A 14282-nucleotide genomic window follows, 5' to 3' on the forward strand; every position below is an offset into this window, starting at 1 on the left:
GCTTCTCCCCTGTATGTATCCTTTGGTGTGTGATGAAATTTAATCTAAGTAAAGCCTTGCCCATAATACCTTTAAATATGGGGCTTTTTTTTGCCTAATGTCGTCTGATTCGTTATGAAACTTGACTACTCATTGAAGCCTTGACTACACAACCTGGAAACACAGAGCTTCTCTGTGTGTGACGTTTGGTGTCTGATATATATATGTGTGTGTGTGTGTGTGTGTGTGTGTGTGTGTGTGTGTATATTCTGCTGAAGCCACGCCCACACTCCTTGCAAACATGGGGCTTTTCTCCTGTGTATGTCCTCTGGTGTGTGATATGACCTCTAAACAAAGCCACGCCCACATTCCTTGCAAACATGGGCTTCCCCTGCTCGTCCTCTCGTGTGTGATTAGATTTGACCTCTGTAGAAAGCCAAACCCACACTCCTTAAAAACATGGAGCTACTTCCTTGTTTCGCTGGTGTGTGATTAGATGTGACCTGTGATGGAAGCCATGCCAACACTCCTTGCAAACATGGGGCTTCTCCCTTGTGTGTGTCCACTAGTGTATGATAAGATATGACCTCTGAACAAAGCCATGCCCACACTCCTTGCAAACATGGAGCTTCTCCCATTTGTCCTCTGGTGTGTGATTAGATTTGACATGTAAAGGAAGCAAAACCCACACTCCTTAAAAACATGGGGCTACTCCAATGTGTCCTCTGGTGTGAGACTTGACCTGTGACTGAAGCCACGCCCATACTCCCCTGTGTTTGTCCTCTGGTGTTCCATAAGACATGACCTCTGACCAAAGCCTCGTCCACACTCCTTGCAAACAAGACCTTGGGAAAGATCTTTGCATGAGGATAATTCATGGCTGAACACGGGAACCTCAGGGAAGCCCTCGAGTCTGACCATGATTGAATTCTGCACACAGAACCAGAAGTAAGCCAGAACATGACAGTTTGTTCACTCAAAACAATCAAAAATAAAAACAAAACAGGAAATTGGAAGAGCTTTAGTAGAGTCTTATAGGAAGAGTGCTAAAATTCAGTAGCTGTGCCGAAAAATATAAGTCTAATTATAAAAAAAAAAGATTGTCAAAATTGACAAACGTTTTCTAGAAATATAAGAGGGAAGTTTTGTAGAATTTAATTTTGACCTCTAAAAGCATCAGGTCTGAAATGCCTTGAAGGCACTTAAACCTCAAGTAATAAAGGAGTTCTGTGGTCATCTCATCTAAAAACTCATTCTTCATTTTGTCCCCTTTGGTTTTGAAGCTAAAATTTCACAGGAGGCTCTCAATCTCAATCATGCCGTGGACATAAACAACCTTTGTAGTTGCCAGGAAATATCTTTGTAGTTGTCAGGAAATATCTCTCAGACAATATCAGATGCAAACATGGCAAGTGTGCATGGTGAATAGGATGATCTACCTGAAAGATACAGGAGATAGCTGGATGTTTTTAAATCAGTGGTGCAGAAAATGTACCAATGGAGTCGAGTTTGAGATTCAGAATAAATATTGGCCCTGTTGAAGAAAGAAATAGTCTTACACAGAAAGATCAAGAGAGATTGACTATGGTTTGGGAATCTGAACTTCTCTTCCCACAGAGATCATCCCCTGCTGAAGAGAAACTTGTTTCTCTGAAATTTGCATACAATGCAATACTTCCTAGCACCAATGAGTGACTGGTAACAATCCAAAGATACATAGAAGAAGCTTCTATAGTGGTAAAATTTTATTTCTAAAAATGAGAAGTCAAATTGAAATGATGACTGTTATGTGGATCCAAGTGGGGGTTTTAATTGGATGTCGAAGTAGCTTATAAGTTAGGATTGATGCACTTCTGGGTATCTGTCCCCAAGATACAAAGACATTCATCCAAAAGTATGTATGCAAACCGCAATACATTGTGACACTTAGCACAATAGCCAAGATTTGGAATAAACTAGATGTATAATAGATGAGTGAATCATGACGATGTGGTACTTATACACAATGGAATGCTACATAGAAGTAAGAAATGATACAATCATGCAACTTACAGCAACATGCATGAAACTAAAAATATTATGTTAAATGAAGTAAGCGAGAAGGATAAATACAGAACAATAGCACTTATCAGAGGTATTTAGAATATATACCACATATACATATAATACTCCATGAAGAAACACAATGGCCTAAATCTCACTAAAAAGGCCTACAATAATGTTCTAATGTATGTATCCAAAGAACCAGGTGCAGAATATGATTGGAAGCTAGGACTCCCACTGCAGTGATTATTAACAATTTGTTTTAATGCCTTAATTTTATTAGGTATAAAACAACCCTTCAGCTTCTTTGTCACTGTGGATCATGGGAATATAGGGAGACACCCTAATTTTGTAACTCTCTGCTCAATCATACTAGATAACATATACAGTGCTCATTAAGATAATGTCTTGATAAAATACTCCAATTTATCCATTTCCTTTTATTCATGTCCTCGATTAGGACCTAAAGCATATGATCATTAAGACTGGTGAAACAGTCAATGGCAGACCACAGACTTATGTTACAGGTTCTGCTCATCAAATATGTTTTGAAAATGACTATTATCTCATTTCCTTTTTCCTCTCTTTTATTCCTACATCTTCTTTCCTTCTCTACTTTATTCATTTTAATCAAGTCAACCTATGTTCCATAAAACCCATGCTGTCAGTTACTCTTTAGGAAAGGAACCTCGAAAGGCTAAGTAAGTGGAAATGACTGGTACAGAAATGGAGAGGGATCCTTTTGTTGGTCATTTTCTAATTTTGTGAGCTGCATCATTAAGTTATTCAGGTATGCCCCTTCTTCCTTCCTGATGTGTCCTTGCAAAGCTATAAATTTTCCTCTCAGGACCGCTTTTGCTGTGTTCCACAGATTCCTGCAGTTTGTGTCTTCATTATCATTTGTTTCCAGGAAAGTTTTAATTTCCTCTTTGATTTCATCTCAGACCCACTGGTTGTTTAGTAGCAGGCTGTTCAATTTTTAATTGTTAAAGTTTTTCTTCTGTGTCCCTTTGTAGTTCACATCTAATTTCAGAGCCTTGTGGTCAGCAAAGGTAGCCTAAAAGATTTCTATCCTCTTGATTTTACGAAGGTATGTTTTATGTGTCAGCATGTAGTCTATTCTGGAGAATGAACCATGTACATTGTAGAAGAATGTGTATCCAGGGTTTTGGGGGGTGGAATGTCCTATATATGTCTACTAGTCCTTTTTCTTCCATTTCTCTTTTCAGGGCTAGTATGTTTTTGTTGGGTTTTAGTCTGGTTGACCTATCAAGTGTTGATAGGGCCATGTTGAGGTCTCCCACAATTATTGTATTATTATTGATGTCTTCTTTCAGATTTGTCAATAATTGTATTAGATAATTTGCTGGTCTCTCATTGGGTGCATATGTGTTTAAAAGTCTGATTTCTTCCTGTTGCACATATCCCTTGATTAGTACAAAGTGTCCATCTTTGTCCCTTACAACTTTTCTGAGCATAAAGTTGGTGTCATCAGATATTAATATGACCACCCCAACTTTTTTAAGGGTACTGTTTCCTTGGATGATTTTCCTCCAGCCTTTGATTTTGAGTCTATGTTTATTCTGATTATTCAGGTGTGTTTCTTGTAGGCACAGAAGGTTGGATTTATCTTTTTGATCCATTTTGCCACTCTGTGTCTTTTAATTGGTTAATTTAGTCCATTGACATTGAGGCATCTTCAAGGAGAAAACTGCACTTTCCAAACAAGTGGAAGCAGAGATCAACAGATGGGAATACATTAAGCTGAGAAGCTTCTGCACCTCAAAAGAAATAGTGCCCAGGATACAAGAGCCACCCACTGAGTGAGAGAAACTATTCACCCAATACGCATCAGATAAGGGCTAATCTCCAAAATATACAGGGCACTGAAAGAACTTTACAAGAAAAAAAATCTAATCCCATCAAAAAATGGGGAGAAGAAATGAACAGACACTTTGATAAAGAAGAAATACAAATGAAAAAATGCTCCTAGTCACTAATCATCAGGAAGATGCAAATCAAAACAACGGTGAGATACCATAAACACCGCAGAGATTGGCACACATCACAAAGAATGAGAACAATCAGTGCTGGCAGGGATGTGGAGAAAAAGGAACTCTTACCCACTGCTGGTGGGAATGCCGTCTAGTCCAACCTCTCTGGAAAGCGATATGGAGATTCCTCCAAAAACTGAAAATTGAGCTCCCATCGACCCAGCTATTCCACTCCTAGGGATATACCCTAAGAACACAAGAATACAATACAAAAATCCCTTCCTCATACCTATATTTATTGCAGCACTATTCACAATAGCCAGGCTCTGGAAACAACCAAGATGCCCTTCAACAGATGAATGGCTAAGGAAACTAAGGTACATATACATAGTGGAATATTATGCAGCCGTCAGGAGAGATGAAGTCATGAAATTTTTCTATACATGGATGTACATGGAATCTATCATGCTGAGTGAAATAAGTCAGAGGGAAAGAGAGACTCAGAACAGTCTCACACATCTATGGGGGATTTTTTGTTTTTTTTTTTGTTTGTTTGTTTGTTTTTGGGCCACACCCGGTAACGCTCAGGGGTTACTCCTGGCTATGTGCTCAGAAGTTGCTCCTGGCTCGGGGGACCATACGGGAAACCAGGGGATCGAACCGCGGTCCGTCCAAGGCTAGTGCAGGCAAGGCAGGCACCTTACCTTTAGCGCCACCGCCCGGCCCCATCTATGGGTTTTAAGAAAAATAAGTCATTTCTGCAACAATCCTGAGACAATGAGAGGAGGGCTGGAACTTCCAGCTCACTTCATGAAGCTCACCACAAAGAGTGGTGAGTGCAGTTATAGAAATAACTACACTGAGAACTACCATAACCATGTGAATGAATGAGGGAACTGGAAAGCCTGTCTAGAGTACAGGTGGGGGCGGGGTGGGATGAGGGGAGATTTGGGACATTGGTGGTAGGAATGTTGCACTGATGAAGGGGGGTGTTTTTTACATGACTGAAACCTAATCACAATCATATTTTTAATCAAGATGTTTAACTAAAGATATTATTAAAAAAAAGAAATGGAGAGGTAGAGAGAATAATTCCTTCCCCTGCAGTGATGGGCTGAGCTAGTAATAGAGGCTCTTAGATTCTCCTCCAATATCTGATAGTCATGTAGGTGTCTGTGATCTTTACAGAGGGAGATTATGGGGCACAGTCCCAGTGGTGATGGACTAATCACTAGCCAATAAAATGCCAACTTTTGTTGTTAGTAAATCTATCTTCTCATTGCAGTTACAGGAACCATAGGTGAAAGTTATTGTATTGAGAGGAGGCTCAGAGCACCCGCATACTCAGGCTCAAGAGTAGAATGAAAGACTAAGCCTGAGTGTTTTCTGGGGCCAGAGCAAGAGCACAGTGTGTAGGACACGTGGCTTGTATTTGGCTGATCCAACTTTGATCTCAGCCAGCTTCATGGTCAACTGAAGCTACTCCAGTAGCAACCCTTCAGCACAGCACCAGGAGTAAGCTCTGAATTCTGCTAGATGTGGTCCAAGAACAAACAAAAAAAATGAGTGCATCCAAGGAGATATCACATAGATGTCTGCATTCTTTTAAGTACCTTGGATAAAATTTTATTTCTCTTTAGAAATATTATGTGCTTAGAGGGCCGGAGAGATAGCACAGCCTTGCATTGCATGTGGCTGACCTGGATCTGACCGATTCCTAGCATCCCATATGGTCCCCCAAGCTTGCTGGGGAGATTTCTGAGCATAGAGCCAGGAGTAATCCCTCAGCATCTCTTGGTATGGTCCAAAAAACATTCAATTAATAAATAAATAAATTACTTGAAAACAAATATCATGCACTTAGTAATCACAGGAAACATGTATCAGTAAAAACACATAGTTTAATGATTATGACCCATGTGATTGATCAGGGAAAATGAGAGAAGAAAAATTTCAGGCATGAAAACATACTAAGACAAATGCAGAGATGAATAATGGGGATCAGTTTCTCATATCATTGGATCTTCTCTAATGTGGGAGTGGGGATAACCTGAGTTCAAAGGAAGCTTTGAGGTGAATGAGGTTGGTTCCTCCAGGCTGCTGAGTCATACTGCATTTTTTGTCAACACAGTGATGGTGGATGCATCCATGGACACCGTCAGTCCTAAGAACTCTGGGTAGGTGACACGGAAAAACTCTGCTTTGAGTCTACTGGATTTTCAATTCCCTATCGCTGGATCAATTTAAGTGAGTCTGTAAATTGTTGTCAAATATATTGTTGCCCAGGAAACTAGCAATACCAGAGCAACAATAAATCATCTGGCACATTATTGAGCTGAATTTGCTCATCACCACAGTCATATTATTCAGCATTGAGTTTGACACAGGATCTTGCTTCCTCTCCTTTGCCTCTCTCCCTCTTCTCCCTTGCCACCACTTCTCTTTGATTTTCCTTTAACCTTCATATTTTTGTATCTGCTTTTAGTAAAACCCATTCTTGACTTTTTATTTTCTCATTTTAATATAGCAAATAAATTCTTGGTTAAGAGAGAACTGTATTCTGACTCAAAGTTCAGGTAAAATGCTCCTTTTATTTATAAAATAAATATTATATATCTTCAAATTTCAGTCAAAAATCCATTCTGAATATATTTGTATGTGTGGAAAACGTTGAATTTCTCCCTGAATCATTAAAATTACTGTATATTGCAAAATTATTCTCAGGTAAGTTTAGGAATGCAATGATCTAAATGGGATTTCCATTTTCCTTTTCTAACAGTACTATAGATTTTACAGGTATTCTTCTGTCTGTGGCTCTGCTACCTAATACACTTGCTGTTACATGAATACTTAACTCCAATTAGGATAACATCATCGAACTTCTGAAAACTCCACGAAATATTCAAATTTTGCAAAAGTACTGGAAGTTGTCTCCATCTCTTTCTGCCTTTTGAAATCTTATTCAGGTGCAGCAATGAGACTGCAGTGACTAGGGCTCTTGTTTTCGACACTGATGCCTTGGGTGTGGTCAAGGCATGCTATATTTTTCCTGATCCCTCCAAAAGTCATCCCTAATTGCAAAGTGGAAGCTAGGTTCACAGAAGGGATTCTCCAAAAAAACAACAATCTTTGGTTGATATTAGACAACTCTATAAAAGCAAAGAAACAAATTTATGCTGTAATGGATCTTCTTATTGGGAAAAATTATTGCTGCCCTCTATTTGATGACAGTGCATTGGCTGAGGATATGCCCTTAAGTGATATAACAGTAAAAACAGTCTTGCTATTAAAGACTCTCCTGGGAGCACTGGGGAATTTCCCTCTTCTCTGCCATTACCTGCTCCTTCACTGCACTGAAGGTCAGGTGAGAACCATAGACTTGGTCTTCATGCACCTGACCCTGTCCACAACTCTTTGGTCATTCTCTCCAAAGGAGTCTGCCACACAATAGCAGCTTTTGGGTTGGAACATCTCTTCAGTGACTTAGGATGCCACCTTCTTTCCTATGTTCAGAAAGTGTGTCCATTGGCACTACCTGCCTCATGAGTGTCTTCCAGGCCATTATGATCAGCCCCATGGACTCTATCTGGAAGGACCTGAAAGTCAAAGTTCCGCAATATGTTACTATCTCTATTTTCCTCTGCTGGATCTTTTACATGTTGGTTCATCTGTTTTTTCCTCTACACACATTCTAAGTATCTAGTCAATAGAACCTGGAAAACATCACAAGGAACAAACAATGGGGGGTATTGTTATGTTGTCTGCAATGAGAATGTCTCTGTTCCAGTCTATATGGCATTAAATGTATTCCCTGAAATTGTGTTTTCTGCGCTCATAGTCTGGGGCAGTGGCTTCATGATTCTCTTCCTGCACAGGCACAAGCAAAGACTGAAACACATTCATGGGAATCAGGTTTCCTCCAGATCCTTAGCTGAGACCAGAGTCACTCAAAGAATCCTTGTTCTGGTAAACACCATTGTGTGTTTTTACATACTGTCTTCCCTCTTTATATATGTATATGTGTGTGTGTGTGTGGTTCTATTTCATGATCAAAATAGATTGCTTTATACTGCTGCAGGAATCATTTCTCTGTATTTTCCTATTGTGAGCCCCTTTCTGCTTACCAGACGAAACCCCTTTGTTTCCAGGCAATCATTTGACATGGTGTTAAGTAGGAGATCAAATGACCATGCCAGCAACAAAAAACATATCTTTTAAACAATGTACACTTTGTAATAGTTGATTTAAATTTGTATTGGAACCAATGGGAATTAAAAGTCTCTCACAGTTGTATTTTAGACATACAGTGACAATGATTTAGGGTCATTCCCTCCACCAGTGTTGACCTCCCTCCAGCAGAGTTGTCAGCAAGCCTCCCCTACCTCCACTTTTGGTTCCTTGGACTTCTAATGTAACAGGTGCATTTTGTGTGTAACTTGTTATAATTTGGATCTATTGACTCTATTGTTGCTAACTTTGGTTTGAGTATTTAGATCTAGCGATTTTTTATTTCTTCCTGATATCGCTTGGCCCTGGGTCACATCCATCTTTTATCAATTTGTAGGAGGACATAGAAATATGAGGTTGAACAAGATGGTTTATGTTCTATAGTTCTGTAAAAAAAGAAAAGGTGAGAGCCCAGAGAGATAGCACAATGGCGTTTGCCTTGCAAGCAGCCGATCCAGGACCAAAGGTGGTTGGTTCGAATCCCGGTGTCCCATATGGTCCCCCGTGCCTGCCAGGAGCTATTTCTGAGCAGACAGCCAGGAGTGACCCCTGAGCACAGCCGGGTATGGCCCAAAAACCAAAAAAAAAAAAAAAAAAAAAAAAAAAGTGAAGTCCCAATCTAGTAGCTATAAAATTAAAAGAAGAAAATAAATGGGGGTCAGATGTTGCTTTCTTTTGAATAGGCCAGTAAACTTTGGAATTGTTAGAAAGGGAATTTGCCTAAGGGATGCAGGATGTCTCTACCCTTGAAGCATACTGTAGTAAGACCAACTACAGACTCTGGGCATGTTATTTGTTGAACTCCACTGTCAGTCTTTAAGCTCTAAGGTCAGTCTAAAAGTTATGCTAACAATGTATACCTTTTAAGTCAAGTATAATACTCAAAATTAGAAGCTATGAGATAATCCTCAAATCAGCTACGTCACACAAAAAACTATTAAGATTTGTCTCTGTGTAATGTAAGGTCACAATAGAACTAGGAGGTCACTAAAGCATGCTTGTTCCATTACTCTGCCATTACGATGTCATTTGTCTTCATCAAATGTTATGTTAGTAGAATTAAGAGGAAGAAAAATGTGGTGGAGAGAAAGCCCAGCAGTACAGAGGATTCCCAAGTCATTTAGTGCAATTCATCCCTGAATGACCTGAGTATGAAATACTAAAAGCCCCTGTGCTCTGCAAGGGAACCAGACACCAGAGAAGGAGAAGGAATCGGGTTGAATTCCAACTCCTCATCCTGAATCAAAGAAAATGACCTAATGGTCCTGGTGCCCATCACAGATTATTAGAAATTGCATCATGAGACATGGGTGCTGTTTCCCTTGGAACAATTCTCCAGGGCTTGGGATGTAGATACACATATCTAGATAAGTTAGAATGCTTTTTATTATGACAAAATGTTTTTAGAGAGATTCTATTAAGAGGAGAGACAGAACAATTTGGTAGCAGGGAAGCACTGCCTTGAATGAGGTTATCTCAACTTGTCTTCCAGTATAACATGTGGTTCAGACCAAGTCCACCAGGAGTCATTCTTGAGCAGTCAGGAGTAAGTCCTGCTCTCATTAAAATAGAGTGTCAAATTGGATCATCTCGAAACTTCTAAGATTCCAGTCTCTGGGACTGAGAGAAATAAATGTCATTGTTTATAAACCACAGTTCATGGCTTTTCATTATTACCACAAGTAAATAATATAAAAAAGAAACTTGAACAAATTTCACTTAATCTTATAACAAAATGAGTAATGACTCTTCATCAAGTACCCACAGGAAATATTGTTTTCCTCATATATTTAACAAATGCCACTATTGTGGTTGGAAGAATATATATCTGAATTGTACCATTACTGCAAAACACACACACAGTTCTCACAAAACATACCATTTTTCGTTCATTGTTTCAGATGTGGAGAAGTTAAAAGTCATTTCTTTAAACTATATCAAAAGTCAAAAGCATTCCTGAAGAATTAACATTTGTGTGAAAAAGTATGTCTCTGTCTTGTCTCAGCAAGTGGTCAATTTTTTAATATATCTTAAATCCATGGGCCTGAAATAATAGGACAGCGGATAGGGTGTTTGCCTTTCATGCAGCCAAACTGGATTTTATTTCAGGCAAATTATATGGTCTCCTGAGCCCACTCAGAAATGATTCCTGAGTGCAGAACCAAGAAAGAGCTCTGAGCACCATTAGATGTGGTCCCAAAAAAAAAAACAAAATAAGTAAATCCTCATCAATACAACTTTGTTACAAGTTGTGTATCTCTAGTAATGTATCTCTACTTGTGTTCTGTATCTTATTTTTTACTGTATTTTGTTGAAACCATTATGATTTACAAAGTCCTTCATAGCTGCATTTCAAACATACAAGGAATCAGGTCCAGTCCCACCACCAGTGTCAACCTCCCTTCACCAAAGTTCCCATATCACCCTCTTTACCTTCCAGCTGCCAGTTTAATGGACACATTTTTAGTTTGTACTGTTAAAGTTGGTTCTCTTGAGTCCATTGTTGTTGACTGCAGCATGGATATTTAGTTCTGTCCTTTTCGTATTAGTCTCCAACAATGCAGCTAAAACCACTTGATCCCTAGCCCCCATTGTTTCATATTTGTCTTTCTCTCCCTCCACTCAGTTTCTTTCTGTCTCCTTGTTATACTTTGGGACCAAGGTTGTTTGAGTCGGCTCCCATTTAGACCATTGCATTTCTTCATAAAGTTATAAATACCACATTTAAATGATGTCATTCTGTGTTTATCCTTCATCTGGCTTACTTCATTTAACATAATATCATCCAGTTTCATCCATGTTTAGCCCGCCCTTTCATATGTTGCATCTGAAACCCCTGAAACACAGAATGTGACTTCATTTAGAAAGAGGTCTTTGGGGCCAGAGAGATAGCGCAGCAGTAAGGCATTTGCCTCATATGTGGCCAAACCAGAACAAGACAGTGGATCAACTCCCGTCATCCCATGTGGTCCCTCAAGCCCGCCAGAAACAAGTTATGAGCACAGAACAAGGAGTAACCCCTGAATGTCGCCTGGTGTGACCCAAAAATCAAAATAAAAAAAGAAAGAGGTCTTTGCGAGGATGGATCTGGAATTCAATAGAATTGAATGGTGACCCACATACTCCATAACCACCCTACTCCATGATTTAAATATTATAAAACACAATGCTTCAATAAATATGCTTTAAAAAATAGGACTTGTCAGGGTACAGAACCTCACAGTGGACAAATCTGGCTCAACAATTCAAGCATGAAAATGAAATGGTCCACAAATGCAGTTACCAGATCTGCTCCACCTGATCCAGAGACTCATTGTTTTCTCACAAGAGGTGTAAAGCAAGCTGAAATACATGATTGGTACAATGACCACAGCTGGCAATCTTTGAAGGAGAGGATGAGCCAAGTCCCCCACCAAGCCTACTTCACCCATCATTCATGATCACTACTTGGCCAATGGCCATGCCTCAGCACTCCTCTATGGCTCTTTACAGAGACACTCATCTTACCGAAACGCCAAGTATGTTGGTATTTGGGCTGAGATCACCTGGACTTTTTTGGAGTGAGTGTGTGCATATTCCCCCGAGTTTCTTGTATTTTGGAAGACCTGCAACCCAAAACACATTCGCACACCAAATAGTGCTCTGGGTTTCCTTCTGAAAGATCTCAGAGATAGCTAATGGCAGGTCTAATAGACTTTAGATATTGTCTGCAAACTTAGATCAACCACTTTATTATATATATATTTGGTTTTTGGGTCACAACCGGCAGCACTCAGGGGATACTCCTGGCTCCACACTCAAAAATCGCTCCTGGCAGGCTCAGGAGACCATATGGGATGCTGGGATTCGAATCAATGACCTTCTACATGCAAGGCAAATGCCCTACCTCATGCTATCTCTCCAGCCCCAGATCAACTACTTTCAAAGTAAATGTCCTGCTGTCTGTAGTTTCTGTCCATATCCCACTTTGTTTGATCACGGCTGGGTCCAACAGTTCAAGCCTGTCATCTGGAAGCATCTGAAAAGTCACAGAACACTGTCCCCTTCCTGCAGACCTGAATTCCTGCAGGAGTTCCTGAGTTCTTGGGGCACTAAGGAGGGGCGCACAGAACAAGGAGTAATCCCTGAATGCCTTGTCAGATCCAGCAACAGCCCAAGACACTGAAGGCAGAGAAGAGGCCCCATGCCTAGGCAAAGTGGGGAGACTGGGGCATCATCCAGTCCGCATTGGGGAAGATGTAAGCTGCCTAGCTGGCCAAGAAATAGCAGGTCTGCACCAACCTAGTCAAAGAAGCCCGAAGCTGGGCCAGCAGGTCAGTTGGTCACACGAGAGGGGGGCGCAGGTCTGCTACCTCTGTGCCTCCATCACGCCCACCTGTATGGCCTGGAACAGCTGCACGGGGTGGTCATAAATCCTCTCCGAAGTTAAGGGCAATTGTAAACATGGGTGTTCTCAGGATCTGGAGACCAGGGCCTCTTGCAAAGTGGGGTGTGCCAACGTCCATAGGACTGGGACTTTCTCTGGTGTCTTCGGGAACAGGAAATCCTTTCAGCTTCCTCACTGCAGCACTGTGAGGAGAGCCAGGGTTCCTTGGGCTATTGTCACCGAATCTCTCTTCACTGTGATCCACCTCTGAAGAACTTCCTGCAGAAGCAGAATTGGATGACAAAGCCAGTACCTCATTACCATGAGTCCTACTCCCCAAATTAGGCTACATTCAAGATATCCTGACCTCTCTCTCTGCTTTCTTTCACCAGCTCTCTTCTCTTATTAGATAACACAACCTTCCCTGCTCCCCCAAAGATCCCTGAGGGACCCATCCAGGTACCCATGAACAATCATCGAGAACAACTTGAGGTTAAGGTCTTTTGCCCCTGTATCAAAAGCAAGACCCACCTGCTGTGTGAGGCCAGCAGGTTCCCTGGCTCCTCTTCCTCTTCCACAGGTGGACTGAGATGGCTCCTATTGGCTGAAAGTGTTTAGACTTCTGACCAAATCATCATTGTTTGTGCCTCACTTTGAACTGAACCAGTATCTGGAGTCAAGTCTTGGTCATTAGCCTAGGACTGGCAGTATCTCTCCTTGTATTGCCTTCCAGTGCAGGGCCACGAGACCTTACACAATCACTGAGGGAGTTAGGAATTCCCCTGTGAATTTTGGGTGCAATAGAAGTATCTAGTTCATCTACCAACTAGATATAAACTGATGAGTTCAATAATGTGGTTTGTCCATAACCATCACTAGATATTGCCAAGACTTTGTGAAAATAATAAATACATGGAGAGGTAATATAGTTCACTGCCATCATGAGGCATTGAGGTTTTTTTTCTTTTTCTTTTTGGGTTTTGGGGCCTCACCCAGGGGTACTCAGGGCTTGCACATGTCTTTGTAATCAGGAGTCATTCCTGGTGGGGCCAGGATTAACTTGGATAGGCTGAAGCAAAAAGTGCTTTCCCCACTATTCTATCTCTCCAGCCATTCCTTTGTATTTCTAAAAGTCCACCCTCTAGACCATCTATCAGTCCAGAAGCCTCTGTTTGGTTCATTTCTAGAATTGATGAATTATTTTGGTACCAATTTCATGCCTAAAATTTCTGGCTCCAGTAGATGGACAGACCACTGAGCATTGTGTCCAGGTCCAGCTCTCCCAATGGAAGCTTGAGTGTGACACTAAGACATATGCTTCTCGCCATCCACTGATTTACAAACTGTTGTGTCGCAGACTAAACTAACATAAAATAATTTCTAAGACATTGTAAAGGCTACAGAAGAGGTAAAATACCTTCACCAATTGGGAAGGAAAACACAGAAATTCTGTAAGACAAATCATATGTGTGTTGTAAATTCTAATATAATATCTGGATAGTAGGCTATGCTGGAAGACATTCTCTGCTCTCACTCACTCATTTGGTCTCATCTCTCTCTCATTATGCATAGGATAAATAAAAAATCAGGGGCCGGAGAGATAGCATGGAGGTAGGGCATTTGCCTTGCATGCAGAAGGACGGTGGTTTGAATTCCAGCATCCCATATGGTCC

The sequence above is a fragment of the Suncus etruscus genome, chromosome 14, assembly GCF_024139225.1.
Source record: "Suncus etruscus isolate mSunEtr1 chromosome 14, mSunEtr1.pri.cur, whole genome shotgun sequence".
In the NCBI taxonomy this organism is placed as follows: domain Eukaryota; kingdom Metazoa; phylum Chordata; class Mammalia; order Eulipotyphla; family Soricidae; genus Suncus; species Suncus etruscus.